This window comes from Giraffa tippelskirchi, chromosome 12 (assembly GCF_054371585.1).
Source record: "Giraffa tippelskirchi isolate mGirTip1 chromosome 12, T2T-mGirTip1v1.2.pri, whole genome shotgun sequence".
Lineage (NCBI taxonomy): Eukaryota > Metazoa > Chordata > Mammalia > Artiodactyla > Giraffidae > Giraffa > Giraffa tippelskirchi.
Window position 1 is genome coordinate 16304616 of NC_137286.1, and position 23683 is coordinate 16328298.

Consider the following 23683-nt stretch of genomic DNA (forward strand, 5'->3'; position numbering starts at 1 on the left):
GTTTGTTATAAAAGATTGAAAAATATCCTATTCTATTTCACATATTTTCCTTAAATTGTGAAACTTTAAAATGCCAGTGGTTCTTGTTTTTGTTGTTGTGGTTCAGTCACTAAGTCGTGTGTGACTCTTTGCAACCCCATCGACTGCAACATGCTAGGCTTCCCTGTCCTTCGCTATCTCTCTGAGTTTGCTCAAACCCATGACCATTGAATCAGTGATGCAATCCAGCCATCCAGTCATATCCAACTTTGTGCGACCCTGTAGACTGTAGCCTGCCAGGTTTCTCTGTCCGTGGGATTTTTCAGGCAAGAATACTGGAGTGGGTTGCCTTGCCCTCTTCCAGGGGATCTTCCCAACCTAGGGGTCAAACCCAAGTCTCTTACATCTGCTGCATTGGCAGGCAGGCTCTTTACCACTAGCAGCACCTGGGAAGCCCCAGATCATTCCACTCTGTGACAACTTTTACTTATTTCACAAATATATATTCATTATTCATCATTAGTACAAAAGATTGAGAAAAGTCAGATAGCTAAATCTGAAAATTTTAAAAGAGGACATCAGTCAGTTCAGTCAGTTCAGTCGCTCAGTCATGTCCGACTCTTTGCGACCCCATGAATCGCAGCACGCCAGGCCTCTCTTTCCATCACCAACTCCTGGAATTTACCCAAACCCATGTCCATCGAGTCAGTGATGCCATCCAACCATCTCATCCTCTGTCATCCCCTTCTCCTCCTGCCCCCAATCCTTCCCAGCATTAGGGTCTTTTCCAGTGAGTCAACTCTTCGCATGAGGTGGCCAAAGTATTGGAGTTTCAGCTTCAACATCAGTCCTTCCACTGAACACCCATACACTTTATCAAATGTTGATCATGATAACAGATGTAGTCCATTTACTTTTGGGTAACTATATCAATGAGTATTATTTTAGTACCTTTAATATGAAGTAAAAGGAAACATGAATTATTAATGATTATGCAGATACATAAAACTTTTGTAAGTTTTATATAGTCATACATTTTGTATAGTAATATTGACCTGTAATGTTAATTTTGATTTTCGTGGCTAATAGTGTATGTTTTTAATTATACTTTTAGTATTTGTTTATAAACAATTGATAACAAAAAAACTGGTCTTTCAGAAAAATTGAGAAAGCTTTTGATATGTTGAAAATGAAATTTGGAAATTTAAAATCTTGATTCAGTTATAGACCCTGCTTTAGTCTCATTTGACTATATGTGGTTGTGTTACTCTTGCAATTTGATTTGATCTACTATTCTCTTCTTCAACCTCATTATTCAAGAGCTTATCAACTTGACGTATAATTATTACCCTAATCCAACTGCTAAGTGCAAAATCTTTGCACAGTGCTTTACATTTAATGAGCACTTAGATATAGTGTGTGAGTGACATTAAAAACCAATTGTTGATCCTATTGTAAAATTTCAAGATTTTCTACAAACATTTAAAACAGCCTTAGTCCATTTTCCTATTTGTTCCTTCTACTGCTGTTCATGTCATTAAGGATTTTTTTTGAGGTGGGGGATGATTGCTTTACAATATTGTGTTGTCTTCTGCCATACAACAACGTGAATCAGCCATAAGTATACATATGTCCCCTCCCTCTTGAACCTCCCTCGACCTGCCACCCCATCCCACCCCTCTAGGTTCTTTGTTATACAGCAACTTCCCGTTAGCTATCTATTTTACAAATGGTAATATATATGTTTCAATGCTACTCTCTCAATTTGTCCCACCCTCTCCTAGTTGTACGTTTTAAATGACAGTGCATATGAAAGACAATGTTTGGCATTAAAATAGAGCCCTCAATATCCCTTATCTGTTTCTTATAGACATTTTACTTTTACATTAAAACCTCTTCCTCTATATGTATTTATCCCTGAATGAAAAACACCAGGAGGGTATACTATGAAGATACTGAGTTTCATAATGTTCAAAGTATTATTTTTACTGAAGTGTAATTTACATACCTCCAACTCACATTTTGGTGTACAGTGCTGAGTTTTGACAAATTCACATACTTATATAACTATCACCACAGTGAAGATATTGAACTGCTGCATCATCGCCTGAAATTCTCCATGTTCCTTTGTAATCAGTACCTCTCTATCCAATCTCAGTCCCCAAAAACACTCTTCTGTTTTCTATTCCTATAGTTTTGACATGGTCAAGAGGTCACAGAATTTAAAAAAGTATAGCACATAGCTTTTTGAATCTGTTTCTTTCATTTAGCAAAATAAATTTGAGTTTGATCTGTATTGTGCATAGCACAGGTTATTAGTTTTTATTACTGAGGAGTATTTTCCTGTATGGGAAAAAAACAGATTTTGTCTATTCACCATTTGGAGGACTTTAAGTAGTTTCCATACGTTAATGATCATGAATAAACCTGTTGCACATATGCAATGGATGAACATGCGTTTTAATCATTATGAAAATAATTTCTCTCAGCAAGTATGACAGAAAGCAGGGAAAATGCATGTTTCATTCTGCCTTGTTGTCTGAACTCTGAGAATTTTTCAGTTGGTTAATCACATGTTAAGGAAGATAATAGGCTTAAAATCAAGGCATCACAACTGATGCATTCATTTCTTTTGATTCAAATATTTAAAGAATAAGGAGGTTAGAAATAGTGGAATATTTGACAAATTGTGAACTAAATGGAGTTTAAAAAGAACTGAATTACCTTACTCCACGTTTTAATGAAATAATTCATAACTACTGATTTTATTAGGAGACAGATGTTGATGAAAATATCCCCAAACCATCACTCATGAAGATCATTACTTGCGATTTGTCACAAAAAATTTCAGCCTTTGATACATAAAATGTTTATATATAATGGACTGAACTGACATCACTGCAATATGCATCAGCATTTAGAGTCACAATATGGACATAAATGTCAACATCTATCAAATAATGATAATTAGATATCTATATAATTATCCTTGCCTGGAGAATCCCAGGGATGGCAGAGCCTGGCGGGCTGCCATCTATGGGGTCGCACAGTCGGACACAACTGAAGCGACTTAGCAGCAGCATATAATTATCATTTTGCTTGTGTTTCCTTCTATTAATAGATATTCTAAATAATCTACTAATTATAAAATAGTAAATGGGTCATGCACAATGCCAAAAATTTCCTCTAGTTGTAAATTAAGGAAAATATACTCACAAAAATGCTATATACTAACAGAAAAAGAAAAAAAAAAAGCTGATCATGAAAAATATCATATTCAGCCACTGGCCTGGGAAGGCAATGGGATTATAATATTAGGTAGCAAAGACTTCCACTGTGATGAAAAACAGTTCAAAAATATTACCTCTGTTATAAAACTTCAAATTCTATTAGATTTCTTATGGTTCTGGTTTTATGATAGGAAAAAATAATATGAACTATAATATACTTTTGACGCTGGGAGAAGAAAGAAGGTAAAATGGCACAGAGTAAAAGTGGCTTTCATATTTCTTCACAGAAGCTGTACCCTATGAAAATTTGTGATATAAAGGACTAGGTGATAAAGAACCTGGCTTTTATTAAAAGGAAGTAAAACTATTTCAAAGGTTTAGAACAATCAAACAAATACTAAATCTGATTTGAGAATTTTTTCATTTCCTTCCTGTGGAACACTTAACCACTTTTTGAATAACTGTAAGAGGTGGATTGAGTCATTTTCTTACTTTTTTTTCCATTGATGAAGCTACTGTCCACAGCTTGACAAAGTTCAAGGGGAGGGCAGAAGTTAAACACTAGCAGCGCTGCTCTTCTGCTCAACGTGGAGATGACTCTGGTAAACGCAATATCCTGCAAGGGATCTCCCCAAACCTGTTGGTTGGCATTATGCTTTTATTTCTCCCACAAAATTGGCAATTGAAATACAGATTAAAAAAAAATAGTTCTAAAATATACTATCACCTTAAAAACTGTTTTAAATATACTTTTTTAAATTCTGTAAGTATCGTAAATTCTAAGTCACATATGTGTGTGTACTCAGCAGCCTCTGACTGTTTGCAACGCTATGGACTATGGCCTGCCAGTCTCCTCTGTCCGTGGAATTTTCTGGGCAAGGATACTGGAGCAAGTTGCCATTTCCTCCTCCAGGTGATCTTCCTGACCCATGAATGGAACCCATGCCTCCCATGTCTCCTTCAGCCACTGGGGAAGTCCAAGTCATAAGTACCTGGAATGTATAACAGGAGAGAAATCACTTTGACAAGAAAAGTTTTTCTTAGTTTGTTCTGATTAAGAAAAAGGAATGTTTTAAGTTGAAATTCTAAGGAGACAGTTTAATTTAACCATTTATTAGGCTCATCTGATAGCATAGGATCAGTTTGGCTGTAGTAAGGTATGGTTAGATTGCACCTAAAACTGTTCCTAATCCTAAATCTGAAAATGCAAGAATGGGGATAGTAATTCAGTTTTACCACAGTTAGCAATTTTAACATGCTCAACATTTAATTTCATCATAATTCAAATAGTAACAAAATACAGAACAAAATTATGAAAATATATTTTATTTGTTGTAAAAATGAATGTTCAGCTTTAGTATTATACTCAACACACATAAACCTTAGGCATTTGAAGAAAGAAGTTGCTGTATCACTTTAAGTGGTAGTTAAAATTGTTTTTCAAATTGAAAAGCCGAGTTCTGACATATTATGGTGATTTTTATCACTAGCCCATGAATCCACAATATTCTCTAAATATATTTGTGTGTTTCAATGCTTCAGGAGTTGGTGATGGGCAGGGAAGCCTGGCATGCTGCAGTCCATGGGGTTGCAAAGATCAGACATGACTGAGCAACTGAACTGAACTGATTCATTTAGAGCATATTTCCTTTATAACAATGATATTTATCTTTTTACCCTAAGTATCCTTAAACTATAATATTTTGGACCACAGCTGTCACCTGGTTTGTAGCCACTTATATTTTGCATACACATAAGAAACACCAGACTAGTGTTAAATATCAGCTGTGATTTCTTAGAACTGCATCCAAGAAACATTGGAGAAACCTCAGTATAAGGTTACTGTATGCTAATGGTTATCTCAGACTGTATAGCTCATTGATAGTCCTCATTTTTCTGTCCGTGACTCAAACCCAGGTCCTACTTTTGCTGATTTAAATTCTCATGAATTCTGGAGTTGTAGTAGTTAGTACCTCTTTTCCATTGATTTTTCCTGGACATGATATTTTAACGACAATATAGCTAGTTAAGATAGCTTAACTAAATGTTGGGCTCTCTCTTCTTGGACTGATATTTCTTATGGGTAAGTTTTATCCTGACTCTAGTGACAACAGATGGCAATGTCAGAAGAAAGCTGTGAAGAGGCTATATGGAACTGGATAGATGTATGTTTGGGATTTTGCTTATTTCAGCTCAATTTCCCCAAACTTAAGTAAAACAAACCTTCAATTACAGTTGATTTATGGAGATTTATATACAAGTGAAACAACAGCAACAATTAAGAATTTTGTTTTCTGATTTGTTGAGAAGTACATGTTGTTATTTAAAGAGATGGATTAAAAATCATTCTATTATAAATCTATATTCCAGAAGGCCCTTATTTAGATTTATACTGTTACTAATATTATATACAGAATGAACATTCTTAAAGCATTATCTGAACTGTGTTTATATACAGATTTATCAGGACTTCCCTATAGCTCAAATGGTAAAGAATCTGCCTGCAATGCAAGAGACCAGTGTCCTATCCCTGGGTGGGGAAGATCCTCTGGAGAAAGGGAATAGCAATCCACTCCAGTAATCTTTCCTGATGAATCCCATGGACAGAGAAGCCTGGCGGGCTACAGTTCTTGGGGTTGCAAAGAGCCAGACATGACTGACCAGCTAACACACACACAGATTTATCAATTAATCTGTTACATATACAAAAAGCTAAAACCTAGATTTTTTTTTTTTTTTTTACCTTTGGGGAAACTCTCTGTTTTAGTAAAATAAATTGATTTAAAATTTAATGAATATTTTAAATTCTAATTGGGAAAATATTTACATAAAGGATTGCCAAGGGCAACAGTTTCATAACAGTTCTAAAGGTACATGTTTAATAATACCCCTGCTGTGTGTGACCTATAGTTTGCTATAATAGTGCCTATATAACTCTGTGTATCTATAAATTTTGAATTTTGTTCTCCTTCATATATAATTTAATCACAATAAGAACATTTTAGGGCAGCTAGGATCTATAGGAAATTCAAGCAAAACTAATACATTTGATATTTCATAAAGATTCATATTGTAACAGTTTGCAGGAAAAGATAAATAGAAGTTAAGAGAGACAGAGGAGATAGACAAGATATACTCTTATCACATAATTCCAGGAATAAATTGATACATCTTAATTTTTACTTCAATGTCAATATTTTCATACAGTAATATACTGTTCATATTTTTCTCCCTAGTTTTCATGAATCAGACTACTGCTTAGAACCTCTCTAATTTTTTTGCTCGTTATTAAAATTCAGAATTGCTTGCGGCTCATGTTTCCTTCCCTTATTTTAAAATTCTCCTCTAGGCTGTTTTGTTTTTTTTGGAAAAAATCAACACCACTTAATGTATTGACTATGTAATGACCAAGTTTTATTCTTAAATTCTGAATATAGTAGTTCTTTCTCAAAACACAAAAAGAAAAACTTTGAATATTACTCTTCTTGTAGACTTGTGTGATTGTGCTTAATGATGAAGATCCAGAATGACAGCCCAAAGCAGGCTATCTCTCTATAGCATAATGGAAAGGTACACAACACAATATATTTTATTTTACATCATATTCAGATTGGATATTCGATTGTAGATTTTAGTGGCAATCAAAACATTTAAGGAACCATGTGAGGAAAAGTACACAGAAATGCAGAATTAGACACTGCCCTCTCAGTGGCTTATAGAACCAAGAGTGGGCCCAGATACCCCCAAAAGGGTCATATCCTCCCAAGTCAGGATTTGTAATTGGGATTCAAAGATGTTAGTCAGATTCTGCTGGTCATAAATAAGAGTCATGTGAACTTTGGAGGTATAGGATGCGTAACTTCTGCCACAAAGCCAGAAAAAAAGAGAGAAATCTGTTTGAAAAGGTAAAAGGATAAGAAAATATAAAAATACAAGGTGGGGAGGGGGTGAGGCCTGTTGTCGTAGAGGGATAGAGGGACAGAGGAATTTTCAGGCTTGTTTTTTTTTTTTAAAACAAGTTTCTGATTTAATATTTATCTGACTATGTTTTCCACACTTAGGATTCCATGGAATATCTTTGTCTTCTTTTGATAAAGTCTACCTTTTCTGTTTTTCCCGCTTATGCTCATTTATGTAGTTTTAAAACTTGCAACAAAAAGATCCTTGATTAAAGCCTCAGGCTGTGCAACACACATGCCAGCAGAAGCCACTCTTCCTGGAATGGCCATGTGCTATACAGTCCCAGAAAATGAAGCAACCAGTAATTCAGTCTCTGGCTTCAAGGAAGAAAAATTGAATGCTATGAACCATGAGCAAAGTAAAGGCTAAGATTCAGGGAGAACAAACCAGATTGGAGTCCAAGGGGAAGAATTCAGAGAATTTCTGAAATGGCTTATTTGCAGGTTACTGTGAAGTCAGTGAAATAATCTACATAAAAAGTGCTTTCTCCATGTACACCTGTGGCTGATTCATGTCAATGTATGGCAAAAGCCACCACAATATTGTAAAATAATTAGCCTCCAATTAAAATAAATGAATAAAATTTTTTTAATAAGTGTGTTTTCTCCAGAATAAAGGATGAGCTAATTTAGTGGTTCAGGGCACAGATTCTACAAATGCCAGAGTTTAAATCTTGGTTCTGCTGCTTTCTGGCAAAGTGACCTGCAATAAGTTTAATTCTCTTTGTCTCAGTTTCTTTAATATTCAAATTGGAAATGAGAAAGATTTTTCTACTACATAAGATTACTTTGTTGATTAAATGAGTTAGTACACATAAAGCGCTAAGAACAGCTCCTGGGACTTGATAAGTGCTATTGAGTCTGTGTTAAGTGTTTGCTGTTATTAGTGTTTGTAGAAGTACACTGTTGGCTTTCTTTGTCACACAGCCATTGTAATACTTGCTTTATAATAAATGATGATTTTCTACACTATAATCTACAGAACACACTGAATGTGACATAGATTTCCCTTGAGGTAAGATTATATGGTATTAAAAATGATAAAATTAAAAAAGCAAGAATACAAAACTAGGAAAGAAATCACTATTATATGACATACTGGTAGACATCATTGTTAAAAAATGTATTCACTAAGAAGATATTCTACAAATGATACACTGAAAGGAAATGCAACATAATCCTGATATAGTAAATCATAAAAAGGAAAAAACATATTGGGAAGTAAACTTAATAATGTTACAATGATGAAGTGAAGTCCAGTTGAACTACCCACCCCACACAAACATAATTAATAAGTTAGTAAATACTTAAGCAAATTGCTATAGAGTTAGTTGCAGAGGCTTTAGGTGCTTGACATGGCACAAACAGTTACTCCTTAAATGAATAATATCACCAAATACAAACTTCTGTTTAAAATAAAATAGCCAATTATAGTTTCTTCCCTGAATGTGATTTATGTGACTACTGTTTCTTAAAGATGATGACTGACACACTGAGAAATGGGAAGGTATAAAATATTGTGATTCTTAAAAAAACATCTCCAGCAAAATATGTCTTCAGTTTCATCCCAGCAGAGCATTGTGTGGTGTACGCTTAAAACAATGAAGTGGTTGAATCCCTTTGTGTTTACCTTTGACATTAGACCTTCATATAACATTAGTTAGTTGTAAAGACAGTAAAGAATGTCTGGGACCTTTTCATGACAGTTATTTCATCATTTTTGGCTAGCACTGCCTTATGTAACTAATGACACAAATATATAAGCTTAATATACTTACCAATACATCAAATCAGAACCTCCAACATATACAGAATCTGCTAATTTAGCAGAAATTTTCTTTAAGGCAATATTAAGGTACTATTTTTTATAAAAAGAATTTTTCCTTTGTTATACAAGCTTTGGCTGGGTTGGGAAGAGCCCCTGGAGAAGGGATAGACTACCCTTTCCAGTATTCATGGATTTCCCTGGTGGTTCAGATGGTAAAGAATCTGCCAGCAATGCAGGAACCTGGGTTAAATCCCAGGGTTGGGAAGATCCTCTGGAGGAAGGGCATGGTGACCCACTCCAATACTCTTGCCTGGAGAATCCCCATGGACAAAGGACCCTAGTGGGCTACAGTCCATAGGATCACAAAGAGTTGGATGCGACTTAGCACACACACACAAACTACTATGCTTAGGGAAAATACTGGGTTAGATTCCTGTAAGCCTCTGGTCACAATATTCTCCTCGACCAAAATGCCACATGTGTTGCACAGTTCACTTACCGAGGTCCTAATAAAATAAGCTAGTCTTATCAGCATTGAACTCTGTGGTTTGTTATAACCCTTCTTCTATATAGCATTTATCAGTAATTAAAAAAAAAAAGAATCATTCTGTAGTTCTTCCAATCTGTAGAACCTGCCCAGCCTACAGGTTTATTTTTTGCACCATGTTGCCTTTTGAAACATAAGAGCCAGCCAGCACTGACGAAGGGCTTAGCATTTTTCTGACCTTTGGTAATGTGACTGTGTACTTCTTGATCTTGAATCCCACAACAGTACTGTTCATTATACATTTTTATAGTTGTTTCTTGAATTCACAAATTTAATGTCTTTTCCTTTCTTTTGTAGAACTTCATCATGAGCTATAGATGTTGCTTTAGCACTTTACAAAGTGGATTTATGCACAGATCAGTGAATTTTCTCTTTCTTTTTCTGGATATGCATATTATTGGCTCATTAACACAAAACTCATTGCCAAGAGCACTAAAACTCATGCATGAACGAAGCTTGTCTAACACATGTATTTCTCCATAGGGCACACTTGTGTTTAGGAACATTAGATAGCAGTTCCACACTGTGTTTGGGAGCTATTATAAACAGCAAAAGCACCAACAAAGAGCACAAAATGTGGCACTAATTATAACATGAAAATGGCACTGTCTTACAGCATGACAGCAAAATAAGAAGGCATGTTTTCTTATTAGAATTCAGCTGAGAACATGGACTTTGAAGAAGTCAGTTTCTGAGATTCTGTGTATATCTTTAAATGATTGTGAAAGTCGTGAATATTGGTTTTGAAGTTATAAATAAATAAGGGAGTTACAAATATGAAATCCACGAACAATGAGTATATATAGGTGAACCAATATCTATTAATAATTGAGTATATGATACTATATAGTTTAATTACCTTAAAAGGAAAGCATTTATGGTTAACAATGAATGCAAACATTTATGTGATAATTGTCTCTGTGTTAAGCACTTTAACTTGATTATCTAATTTAATCTTTAGAACAACTCAATATAAAGACACTATCATATCTACACTTTGGGGGGATAGAAGAAATTAAATTCATTTAAACTAAATAAATTAATAAAATTTAAGATTGTATGGCTGTGAGTTATGGAGTTGGTGTTTAATCACATGCAATATGACTCCACAGCCTGCGATATTCACCACACCATTACACACTGTATGTCAAGATTCCTTCTAGACATCATGGCTGATAGAGCTTAAGGAAAAAAAAGTTACATAACAGAAGAGGAATTAGTAAGGTCACAGAACCTAGCGTGGGTGCTGTTGGAGCAGAGCTGGTCACAGGCTAAAGTCAACAACCACATTAATAGATGTCATTACTTAAAACTAAAAGAAGTTGTAGAAACAGGAGTCAGAGAAATAGCCTGAGGGCAGGGCTTGTGGTACTGATAAGAAATCAGACCAAGGAGTGCAGAACACACTGTTCTGTTGAGTACTGTTGTCTTCAGGCAGCTCATACCTCTAGTGTTGTAGGTCGGAGTTTTCTATTCTCACACATATTCACATCTGATGCAGGTGGGTTTTTTACACTGCCCCATCTGCATTAGAAACATTTATGACACAAGCCACGTTACTTGAATTATATTTGGAAGAACCAGATATATATGTTTTTTAGTGTCCCTAACAAAGAAATAATTCAGTTCTGCCGCCATCAAAATTGCCAATAGCCCATAGCCTGGCATCTGCAGTAGCAGATGGCCCATGATATTAAGATATCAAGTCAAGAAGAGTATTGTCACAAATGTTCAACCAAAAATATCCATGTGAAAATGCTATACTTTAATTATGGTCATAGCCATCCTTATAAGAGCTCAAAAAATTGTACACATTTTAAAATTATGACCATGGTTGCATATATGTGTATCTTCTGAACATTAATGATAAAAGCAAGGGATTATTTTCTGCTAATTTCTTTACAGAAGGTCTATTAGTAGGTGGCACTGCTTTTGTGTAAGTAACAATTTCTCATTACCATATGGAAATTTTTTTTCAATAAATTTGTGGTAGACCATAGTCAATCTAGGGCTTTCCTGGTGGCTCAGATGGTAAAGCATCTGCCTGCAATGTGGGAGACCCAGGTTCGATCCCTGGGTTGGGAAGATCCCCTGGAGAAGGCAATGGCAACCCACTCCAGTATCCTTGCCTGGAAAATCCCATAGACAGAAGAGCCTGGTAGGCTACAGTCTAAGGGGTTGCAAAATTAGACAACGACTGAATAACTTCACTTTCTTTCTTTCTATAGTCAATCTATTAAATTAGAATATACTTGAGAGATAAAGTTAACTCATTTCTTGCGCCTTTTTCATTGAATGTATCAAAATATATTAAACCACATTTTATAGGTGTTACATGGTTTTCAGTGTTTCACTCTTATTCAGTTCAGTTCAGTTCAGTCTTTCAGTCGTGTCCGACTCTTTGCGACCCCATGAATCGCAGCACGCCAGGCCTCCCTGTCCATCACCAATTCCCGGAGTTTACCCAAACCCATGTCTATTGAGTTGGTGATGCCATCCAACCATCTCAACCTCTGTCATCCCCTTCTCCTCCCGCCCTCAATCCCACCCAGCATTAGGGTCTTTTCCAATGAGTCAATTCTTCGCATGAGGTGGCCAAAGTATTGGAGTTTCAGCTTCAACGTCAGTCCTTCCAATGAACAACCAGGACTGATCTCCTTTAGGATGGACTGGTTGGCTCTCCTTGCAGTCCAAGGGACTCTCAAGAGTCTTCTCCAACACCACAGCTCAAAAGCATCAATTCTTCAGCACTCAGCTTTCTTCACCGTCCAACTCTCACATCCATACATGACTAATGGAAAAACCATAGCCTCGACTAGACGGACCTTTGTTGGCAAAGTAAGCTTTGAAATATGCTATCTAGGTTGGTCATAACTTTCCTTCCAAGGAGTAAGCGTCTTTTAATTTCATGGCTGCAATCACCATCTGCAGTGATTTTGGAGCCCCCCGCCAAAAAAGTCTGACACTGTTTCCACTGTTTCCCCATCTATTTCCCATGAAGTGATGGGACCAGATGCTATGATCTTAGTTTTCTGAATGTTGAGCTTTAAGCCAACTTTTTCACTCTCCTCTTTCACTTTCATCAAGAGGCTCTTTAGTTCTTCTTCACTTTCTGCCATAAGGGTGGTGTCATCTGCATATCTGCGGTTATTGGTATTTCTCCTGGCAATCTTGATTCCAGCTTGTGTTTCTTCCAGCCCAGCGTTTCTCATGATGTACTCTGCATATAAGTTAAATAAGCATGGTGACAATATACAGCCTTGACGTACTCCTTTTCCTATTTGGAACCAGTCTGTTGTTCCATGTCCACTTCTAACTGTTGCTTCCTGGCCTGCATACAGGTTTCTCAAGAGACAGGTCAGATGGTCTGGTATTCCCATCTCTTTCAGAATTTTCCACAGTTTATTGTGATCCACACAGTCAAAGACTTTGGCATAGTCAATAAAGCAGAAATAGATGTTTTTCTGGAACTCTCTTGCTTTTTCAATGATCCAGCGGATGTTGGCAATTTGATCTCTGGTTCCTCTGCCTTTTCTAAAACCAACTTGAACATCTGGAAGTTCACGGTTCACATATTGCTGAAGCCTGGTTTGGAGAATTTTGAGCATTACTTTACTAGTGTGTGAGATGAGTGCAATTGTGCGGTAGTTTGAGCATTCTTTGGCATTGCCTTTCTTATTAGTGCTGCAATTTTCATGGTCTCCACTTTTGTTTACCTTCAGACCATTGAAAGCTATCTTCTGTTTGTAATGGTCAAGGTGCTAAAATCTTTCAATGCATAATTGCCCAGATGAGTTAATCCTTTTAAGTGTTGATTTTATTTGTTTTGTTTTCTTTTTGTATTTAATTCTCTAAACAATTAAGGGATATTAATTATAATGTGCATCCTGGATAACTGATTGGTGTAAATGATAAGAACTCCTGTGTCAGGGTTTAAAAATGAATGTGTGTATGCTCAATAGCTCAGTTGTGTCCATCTGTTTGTGATCACATGGACTGTAGCCTTCCAGGCTCCTCTGTACATGGGGTTTTCCCAGCAAGAATACTGGAATGGGTTGCCATTTCCTCCTCCAAGGGATCTTCCTGTCCCAGAGACTGAACTTGCATCTCCAGGGACCAGACTGTCTCCTGCATCTCCAGCATTGACAGGCAGGTTCTTTACTACTGAGCCACCTGGGAAGCCCTAAGAAGATGAATAAATGTGAATAAATGTAGCTATATATATGTGGTTTCATGAGAAGATACACATAAGAGCTTCTGTTGCCCTTTTGTGAGTTTCTTCCTTAGTATTGCCACTACCAGGTCAAAGAATAGATGAGAAAAAAATGTAAAGAATTTTAATTTTATAGAATTCATAAATGTTAAGACTGGGATGAGATCATGAAAAAATATAAATTACTGCTGCCCTGTCTGTTGAGAATACACAACTACTGCTTTTTTTGTGGTGAGGGGTGATGGTTGGCAGAAATGGAGATATTTTTGTTGTGTATATTTGTATCCTTTTGTCTTTTTATACAGTTCATAGGGTTCTCACGGTAAGCATACTGGAGTGGTTTGCCATTCCCTTCTCCAGTGGATCATGTTTTGTCAGAACTCTCCACCATAACACGTCCATGTTGGGTGGCCCTGCACGGCATGGCTCATAGCTTCATTGAGTTATACAAGCTCCATCACCACAGGGACAAGGCAGTGATCCAGGAAGGGATTCAAGGGATTAGATGTAGTAAACAGAGTACTTGAAGAACTATGGACAGAAGTTCATGATATTGTAAAGGAGGCAGCGAATAAAACCATCCTGAAGAAAAAGAAATGCAAGAAGGCAAAGTGGTTGTCTGAGGAGGCTTTGCAAATAGCTGAGGAGAGAAGAGACATGAAAAGCTTCATGTGGATGTATGGCAAAAACCATCAAATGTACGATTTCAATGTCCCGATTAAACTTGAGATGTTTTGAAGACTGGGAAATTGTACTTTATAGATTTGAAAACAGTGTATTTTCTACAGTTGTTTTGTGTGCTTTTATCAATTTAATTTAACGCAAGGTGATTGAGAGTGTAATTTCAATCTTCTAAAATTTCGTTGAGTTTTTGCCTAGCTGTTGTTTGAATTGCTGAGTGATTTCAAATCTGCAGCTGTGTCAGGTTGTTGATTCCTGCCTATGATTCTGCTAAATTTTAATTCATTTATTTTGAATCTTTGCTATTGGGCAGATGTGCATTTATGATTGTTAATCATTCACGTAGATTGACCATTTCATAATTTTTAAATGTTAATATTTCTGGTAATACTTTTTGTTGTGAAGTCTATATTATGTAATATTAACAAATCCTCTTCTGTCATCTGTTGTTGCTATTTACAGGGGTATCAGGGCTTCCCTGATGACTCAGACGGTAAAGAATCTTCCTGCAATGCAGGAGAACTGGGTTCAGTCCCTGAGTGGAGATGTCCTGGAGAAAGGAATGGCTACCCATTCCAGTCTTTCCTGGGAAATTCCAAGGGCAGAGGAGCCTGGCAGACCACAGTCTCTTAGTTGCAAAGAGTTGGACACCGCTTAGCGACTGTCACTTTCAGAATGGTATCACTTCCATCCATTTGCTTTTAGCAGATTCCTTTATGTTTTTCATTAATTTTATTTAACTGTAGTCATTTTACAATATTGTGTTAGTTTCTGCTGTACAGAAAAGTGAATCAGCTATACCTACACATATATCCACTTTTTAAGATTGTTTTCCTATATGGGTCATTACACAGTACTGAGTAGAGTTCCTTGTTTATTTGTTTTAGAGCATATGCGTTTATGGTTAAAGAATTTTATATATATATATATATATATATATTAGGCAGCATATAGTTATTTTTCTTTTTAATATATTTTAATTTTTGCTTTTTAAATTGAGAGCTTATCAAGTGATAATGTAATTTTACATGATTAGATTTGGGTCTATCATTTATGTTTTTTTGTACTTGTCTTCTTTGGTTTTATTTCCTTTTTTAAAAAAATGTTGTGTTGGTTATTTGAATAAACTTAGGAACTAATTTCAAATCTCATTTTTCTTATCGCTAGTTTTTATTGTGGGCTGTGTGTGTGTTAAGTTGCTTCAGTTGTGTCCGATTCTGTGAGACTCTAGGGATTGTAGCCCGCCAGGCTCTTCTGTCCATGGGATTCTCCAGCAAGAATACTGGAGTGTGTTGCCGTGCCCTCTTGCAGTGGATCTTCCCGACCCAGAGATTGAACCTGCATCTCTTACGTCCCTTGCATTGGCAGGAGGGTTCTTTACCAGTAGTGCTCAGTCTCTTCAGTCGTGTCTGACTTTTTGTGATCCCATGGTCTGTAGCCTGCCGGGTTCCTCTGTCCGTGGGATTCTTCAGGCAACAGCCACCTGTCTTTATTGAGTATCAATAATTATGTGTCTCAGTGTGTATCAATAATTATTATCTGTCTCAATATGAGCCTCTTTGGATTTATTCTGATTGGTATTTGTTTAGTATTTTGTATCATTTATTGCTCTTTTCATATCAGATCTGAGAAATTTGGAACTTTTTTTTAAACCTATTCCACATTACAATTACATATTTTGGACCACATCTTACTCACCTGTTCTCTGTAGCTCTGGTCATTTCATTCAGTCATTTCTGTATTCTTTACTGTGAATGATTTCTGAGATCTACCTACAAATTCACTTTCTCTTTCCTCTGGTCTTCATTTGGCTGTTAAGCAGTCCGACTTGTTTTTCTTTTTAAAATTTTAGATATATTTTTCAGTTCTACGATTTCCATTTATTTCTTTTTAACCTTTTCTAGCCCATAACTAATATTTATGGTCATTTTTTCATTTTGCAACTCTTGATTTGATAGTGATAATTAAATAATTCAAAATATTTGGGTATTACTTCTGTTAATAACATCTAGTTATTCCATATCAGTCCTAGTTGTCTTTCATCTGAAAAAAAAGTTTCATTTTATTAATTATTTACTTTGAGTAATTCAGATTTGTTTTAAATATGTTATATGGTTCATGCATCAGAGATATAAGTGTATTCCCTTTTTGTATTTCAGGATCCACCCCACCCTCTAGTAGTCTCTGTCTCTTTGGATTTATTTTTTTTTCTAGTTCCTCAACCCAGAAAGATTGATTCTTTTTCATTGCCATCTCAATTGCCTCATATACACATTATATCAATTATCTTTACCTGAGACTAAAACATGAAAACAGAAATGTACATATTACAAGTCCTATCTGTCTTTCAGTATGTACTTCTGACCACAGTGTGTCTGTTTCTATTCTGTTCTCTTTAGTGCATCCTATTTAATAAATAGGATGTATTTTAAAATACTTGTAATTTTATGTAATATATATATATTTATGTAATTAAAATTATATTAATGCAGTTAGTTTTCTTGGTTAAGTGGTCATCTTAAATTTCACTTTAATAATTGTCTTCCAACCATCCTGCTTCATTTAAAAAAAATATAAACTTTATGTTGTATCATATTGAACTCTTATTACAAACTCTAAAAATTTATAAAAATGTTTTCCCTTGGGAGGTAAGAGGGGGATTCAGGATGGAGGAACACATGTGCACCTATGGTTATTCATGTCCATGTATGGCTAAAACCATCACAATGTTGTAAAGTAATTATCCTCCAACTAAATTAATTAATTTTTAAAAATGTTTTTCTCTATCAAGAGGAAATTGAAATATTTCCATATACATATAAATGAAGCACATGTACTATTAAAAGAAGCATACATCAAAAACTTTAAAAATAAATTTTCTTAAGTCTATATTATGGAAAAAATGATTATGCCATCTGTGTTTTCTTGTAGTCTAAATTGAGTCTTGAATCTATTTCTATCTCAAGTAATCTTTACCATAAACTTTGGTTTGAGATTTCTTTCCAAAGAGATTTACCTCATGTCTCTCAAATTTACAGTGTTATAGTTTATAAGGCAGTCACTTTGATATTTTTCATTCTTTCCATGATTTATATTGTTAAATGCTAGCTTATGGTTAATGCAAGGGAAAATCAAACCATCAATGAAATGATTTTTTTAAATGAATATTTTCTTTGGTAAAATTTCCTGCATTTACTATATTGTAGTTAATTTTATGGATATCTTGCTCTCTGACAATATTTTTACCAAAAAATCATTTTTACAAATAGGGATACAGTGTCAGTTCTTTTAATTTTAATACTATTATTTTATTCTTATGTGTTTAAAGTAGTAATGCTGTAATTTTCCACCACTACTTCATATTTCCCTCCTTAAGGTAATAATAGATATTTATTGTTTTTGCATAGCTTTGTTTTTAGCTAAACATTTTAAAATCATTTTATTGCATGTTAAGAGGCATATTTTTTCATCAGTAGTAGAAATATTGGCTAATGCAAGGGTTTAGCCCTTGAATTTTTCTATCAGCCCCTTAGTGACCAAATTTGTCCACTGTTGATTGACACTGGACTTTCACAAATTTATTTTTCGGGCTTTGAGTTCTTAACTGAAGCCAGGTCACATCATACAACTGCCTACTTAAAATCTCTTCTTGGAAGCCTGATATGATATTTTTGCAATTATATTTTGTTCTTTAGTCCAATCACCAGTCTACTTCTTTAGCAATCCTTCCTATCCTTTATTCATCACTATGGATCTGGAATATGGAAATTACCACCAATCTTTTTTATCTTATGTTCCATAATCAACTCTACAGTAAACTTTCTCAGTGTTATTATAAGGAAAAAAAAAATTGTGTTGTTTTAACAAAGGATTATCCCAGTCCATGCCTTCATAATCAAGCCCCATCTGTTTAATATAGGAATATTTTCCTAAAGATTTTCCTTCTGCCCTTCCTCCGTTTAGCCTGTTCCTTAAACTATAGTAAGAATGTTATTTGTAAATCAACTCTTTCATTAAGATGCTCCTTCCATCTGTCAATACCTTCTTACTTCATTCCAAGTAGAGCCAAAATCTTACATTAGTCTTGGGAGCCTATATGATGTAACATGGTTTCTTGCCTCTGTACCCTTCTAAGGTTGTTTTCCTGCTTTTCTCACTCTGCACCAATCATACTGGTCTCTTTTCCAACTCTTCTACTGCAGGGATTTTCATTTGTTTTTCCTTCTAATAACAATAATATCCATTATCTGCAATAAGATATTCATTCAACTGTCTATTCAGTTCAGTTCGGTCTCTCAGTCGTGTCCTACTCTTCGCGACCCCATGAATTGCAGCACACCAGGACTCTCTGTCCATCACCAGCTCCCGGAGTCTACCCAAACCCATGTCCATCGAGTCGGTGATGCCATCCAACCATCTCATCCTCTGCCGCTCCCTTCTCCTGTGCCCCCAATCCTACCCAGCATTAGGGTCTTTTCCAATGAGTCAATTCTTAGCATGAGGTGGCCAAAGTATTGGAGTTTCAGCTTCAACATCAGTCCTTCCAATGAACACCCAGGACTGATCTCTTCTGGATGGATTGGTTGGATCTCCTTGCAGTCCAAGGGACTCGAAAGAATCTTCTCCAACACCACAGTTCAAAAGCATCAATTCTGCGGCGCTCAGCTTTCTTCACCGTCCAACTCTCACATCCATACATGACCACTGGAAAAACCGTAGCCTTGACTAGACGTACTTTTGTTGGCAAAGTAATGTCTATGCTTTTAAATATGCTATCTAGGTTGGCCATAACCTTCCTTCCAAGGAGTAAGCATCTTTTAATTTCATGGCTGCAATCACCATCAGCAGTGATTTTGGAGCCCCCAAAAATAAAGTCTGACACTGTTTCCACTGTTTCCCCATCTATTTCCCATGAAGTGATGGGACCAGATGCTATGATCTTAGTTTTCTGAATGTTGAGCTTTAAGCCAACTTTTTCACTCTCCTCTTTCACTTTCATCAAGAGGCTCTTTAGTTCTTCTTCACTTTCTGCCATAAGGGTGGTGTCATCTGCATATCTGAGGTTATTGATATTTCTCCCCGCAATCTTGATTCCAGCTTGTGTTTCTTCCAGCCCAGCGTTTCTCATGATGTACTCTGCATATAAGTTAAATAAGCATGGTGACAATATGCAGCCTTGACGTACTCCTTTTCCTATTTGGAACCAGTCTTTTGTTCCATGTCCACTTCTAACTGTTGCTTCCTGACCTGCATACAGGTTTCTCAAGAGACAGGTCAGATGGTCTGGTATTCCCATCTCTTTCAGAATTTTCCACAGTTTATTGTGATCCACACAGTCAAAGGCTTTGGCATAGTCAATAAAGCAGAAATAGATGTTTTTCTGGAACTCTCTTGCTTTTTCGATGATCCAGCGGATGTTGGCAATTTGATCTCTGGTTCCTCTGCCTTTTCTAAAACCAGCTTGAACATCTGAAAGTTCACGGTTCAATCCAAGTCTATGCCCCGACCAGTAACACCGAAGAAGCTGAAGTTGAACGGTTCTATGAAGACCTACAAGACCTTCTAGAACTAACACCCAAGAAAGATATCATAAACTCAGTGGACTTGTTTGAGTAAACTCCAGAAAATGGTGATTGACATGAAAGTCTGGCATGCTATAGTCAATGGAGTTGCAAAAATCTGGACATGACTTAGTGACTGAACAACAACATAATAAACTATAATTATATCTTTTATAAGTTTGAATCTTTTTCTAAATTATGATATTTTCACTTACTGATTGCCTTAGTGCTGTAATGATGGAATTTGAAAGCAAGTGAAAGTGAAGTCGCTCAGTCATGTCTGACTCTTTGTGACCCCGTGGACTGTAGCCCACCAGTCTCCTCCGTCCATGGGATTCTCCAGGCAAGAATACTGGAGTGGGTTGCCATTTCCTTCTCCAGGGGATCTTCCTGACCCAGGGATCGAACCCAGATCTCCCGCATTTCAGGCAGACGCTTTAACCTCTGGGCCTCCAGGGAAGCCTATGGAATTTGAGCTACTGTTTAATTCATAGTCACCAATTATATCATCACCAAACCAAATTTTATACTAGGTGATTAATAAGTTGTTGTTGAGTTCTGGTTTCTATCAGAATAGAAATAAGCTGTCTTGAATTATTTTGTATTCTTCCTGATCCCTGAAAAGTCTACATTGAATATATTTTTACTTTTTCTTTTCTTATAATTTTATTCCACTGTTTTCTGCTTCTGTTTCAAAATACTCAGTTTACTAACTTCAGCTTGAAATTAATGTTAAAATATTCAACTTTTGCAGGGATTCTTTGGTCCAAGGAATGCTGTGTGTGAGAGTATTCAATTTGCTTAGTAGTTCCTCTGGGAAGTACCAAGTTAAACCTTTATTTAAAAATTGCTGTAATTATGTTTCTGTATCTCTTCAGTTACTGGTCTCTTTAGAAGTCTGTTTGCAATTTTTCTATCATGAAAATAAAATGTAATTCCAAGGAGTCACATAGTCACAAGGATTAAACAACTAGAGGTGGAAATTAAGGAGATAAATGCCCCTTTACACTTTATTCAGCATAAAAGTATTTATCCAGTTCATCAGAAAATTAATATCAATTCTTATGACATACTAGGATACAGATATGCTTTTTATTTCAAATTAACAAATCTAAAAATATTGCTATTATTACAGTTTGCCACTCATGAAATGATGCATTTTTTTCCCATTTCTCTCTTTGTTTTTTTTCATTTATTTCCTTCCTTTCTCTTTTTCTCTGAATTACCTCATAAACTCAGAGAAGTCACCTCTTCTAGTGACTTGCCTCAGGAAAGCATCCCATGCTAAGTATCTGAAATGATCAACTAGTTTCTTAAGCCTTTTAATGAGTTTCTTAATCAAAAATATCTATTGAAAGTGAAAATAAAATTTGCTAAGTCATGTCCCACTCTTTGAGACCCCATAGAGTATGCAGTCAATGGAATTTTCCAGGCCAGAATCCTGGAGTGGGTAGCATTTCCCTTCTCCAAGTGATCTTCCCAACCCAGGGATCAAACCCAGGTCTCCCACATTGCAGGCAGATTCTTTACCTGCTTATCCACCAGGGAAGCCCCAAAATACTGGAGTGGGTGGCCCATCCCTTCTCCAGTGGATCTTCCCAACCCAGGAATTGAACCAGGGTATACTGCCCTGCAGGCAGATTCTTTATCAGCTGAAGGCTACCAGGGAAGCCTTAAGTACTTATATTCAAATCAAAATGAGAAGCAATGAGGATGTTCATTAAATATAATGTTTGTCATCCCAACATCAATTTTAGCCAACCCATGTTAAAAAGTTTTTGACATCAGATTCTATTGAGCGACACCATTGATTTGAAGCTAGGGCCTGGCTTTTCTAAAACACTGATTCTCAATATGAAGCAATACTTCAGCACCATCTGCCATTTCATTGGTGTCAAATTTTTGCAGTCATATAGGGTCCCTTGTTTAGAAGAGTTCATGCTTGGCTTAATGCTCTGTTGTTACCATCTTGAAATTTTTAATGATATCTCAACATGGAATGTCTATTCTCATCTTGCACTAGGCCTTGAACACTGCATTGCCTGTCCTGGCTCCCGAAGATGTTCAGGAAGCGTGCTCATGTTTGCCTTTCACAATTACTGAAGGTTGCTAGTGATATTCAAAACCCAGATAGCAGAGATGGTAAATGTTCTGAAATGCACCACTTTAAATGTTAAACACATAGAGAGAAGCACTGTTATAAACCAATCAGGATAATCCCCAAATTCTTTGCAAAAGTGATTGCAATGGACATGAAATATATGACTAAACCAGTAAGATCAAGATTGCGGCATTTCTTTAACAGATTGACTGAGTTACAGATAGTGCAAGGAATGAATCTTTGGATTTGTGCTTAATATTATTAAAAGGTATAGGAATCATTATATTATTTCTCTCTCTAAAGGTAAGCAATAAGGCATGTAATTTCAGTGGCTATAAACATACAGGGCAGAGCTTAGAATGGAAGATGACTGAGCTGAGAGGACCAAAGGAAGAAAAAAATAAATAAATAAAAGAGGCATGACCCAGGTTAAGACATTTAACTCCTAGCATTTTTTGATATAATATGAGCAACTTGAGTATGGCTATTGGCTCCCTGCATCCAAATTTTCTTTACTGTTAGAATTTAATACCAGAGTACAATTATCAAAGAAAGAAACACTAATAGGAAAACTAGCTGATGTGAAGCATTGAACACTGATGTCACCACTGCATGGGGTTAGAACTTTAGCAGTCACGGTTATGTGGTGGAGTGATAGTTTGTGACTGCTTTCCGTTGTCCCTTGCAGTTGCAATCCATCTTGACTGTTTCTATAATGTTTCACTTTGTTGAAGACATTCATGGTTTCAATTTCCTCTGACCTTAAATAATTTCTTAGTGAGTTAAGATACAGACCTGAATAAAGTCAGAAAATGAAGCAAATATATCTATATCAATCAGTAGAATAGTCATTCATCCTGATAACAATGGCTTAAATCAATAGAAATTTGTTTCAGTTTCATGATACCTGATGTAATTTCTGTGACCCTCCATGATTTATTACCTGATTGTCTGGAAAATTTGTTCCCTAAAGATGATGTGCCTGAGGAAAGAGGCTTCAACCCAGAGGTCAGTAGTCACAACTAAACCTGTGGCCTCACATAATATATAATAAAGATTGAAATATACAAGAAAGAATTTAAAAATTTGACTTGGATTGTCACTGCTAGAGTTTAATCAGATTATAAGGAAGCCTTGCAAATTAGCTAATTTAAAATTGGTTATAACAGTATGTCAAAATATTATTGCTTTAAAGAAAATAGACATTAATTTCTTGTCCATGTATGTTTGTCTTTGTATAGGTAATCCAAGGCTAGTATTAGTGCCATTTCTCAAAGTTCTCAGGGATCCAAGCTTCTTCCAGCTTACTTCACAACTGTTCTTGGTGTTTGGCCAAAGTCACCAAGATCCAAGATGGTAACATCTACGTTTCAGGCCCTAGAAGAGATGAAGGAACAAAGCAATAGAGAGAAAATTGTGAGTGCTAATTAGTTCTTAAGAAGTATGGAAACTGATGCATGCTATTTCTCTTTCATTCTACTGTCCGCCATTTTGTCACATGACCAAGTCTAACTGCAAAAGGGTTTGGCAGTCATGTTCTCAAGCAAATACTAACATATATAGAGGTCAAAGGGATAGAGTGGGAAGTCCAGCAGTCTCTGTCATCAACACCATAAATTAGTTGAAAAAGCAAGATAAACAGTC

General features: G+C 36.0%; 1 long non-coding RNA gene across 1 annotated transcript in view; it reads left to right on the forward strand.

Moving 5' to 3' along the window:
* LOC145528918 (uncharacterized) overlaps window positions 1-23683 on the forward strand; it is a 263362-nt gene that overhangs the window by 78692 nt on the left and 160987 nt on the right. Inside the window, exon 3 of the long non-coding RNA XR_014070790.1 lies at window positions 23281-23455. This is a non-coding gene — a long non-coding RNA (uncharacterized LOC145528918). The remainder of the gene's footprint in view (window positions 1-23280; window positions 23456-23683) is intronic.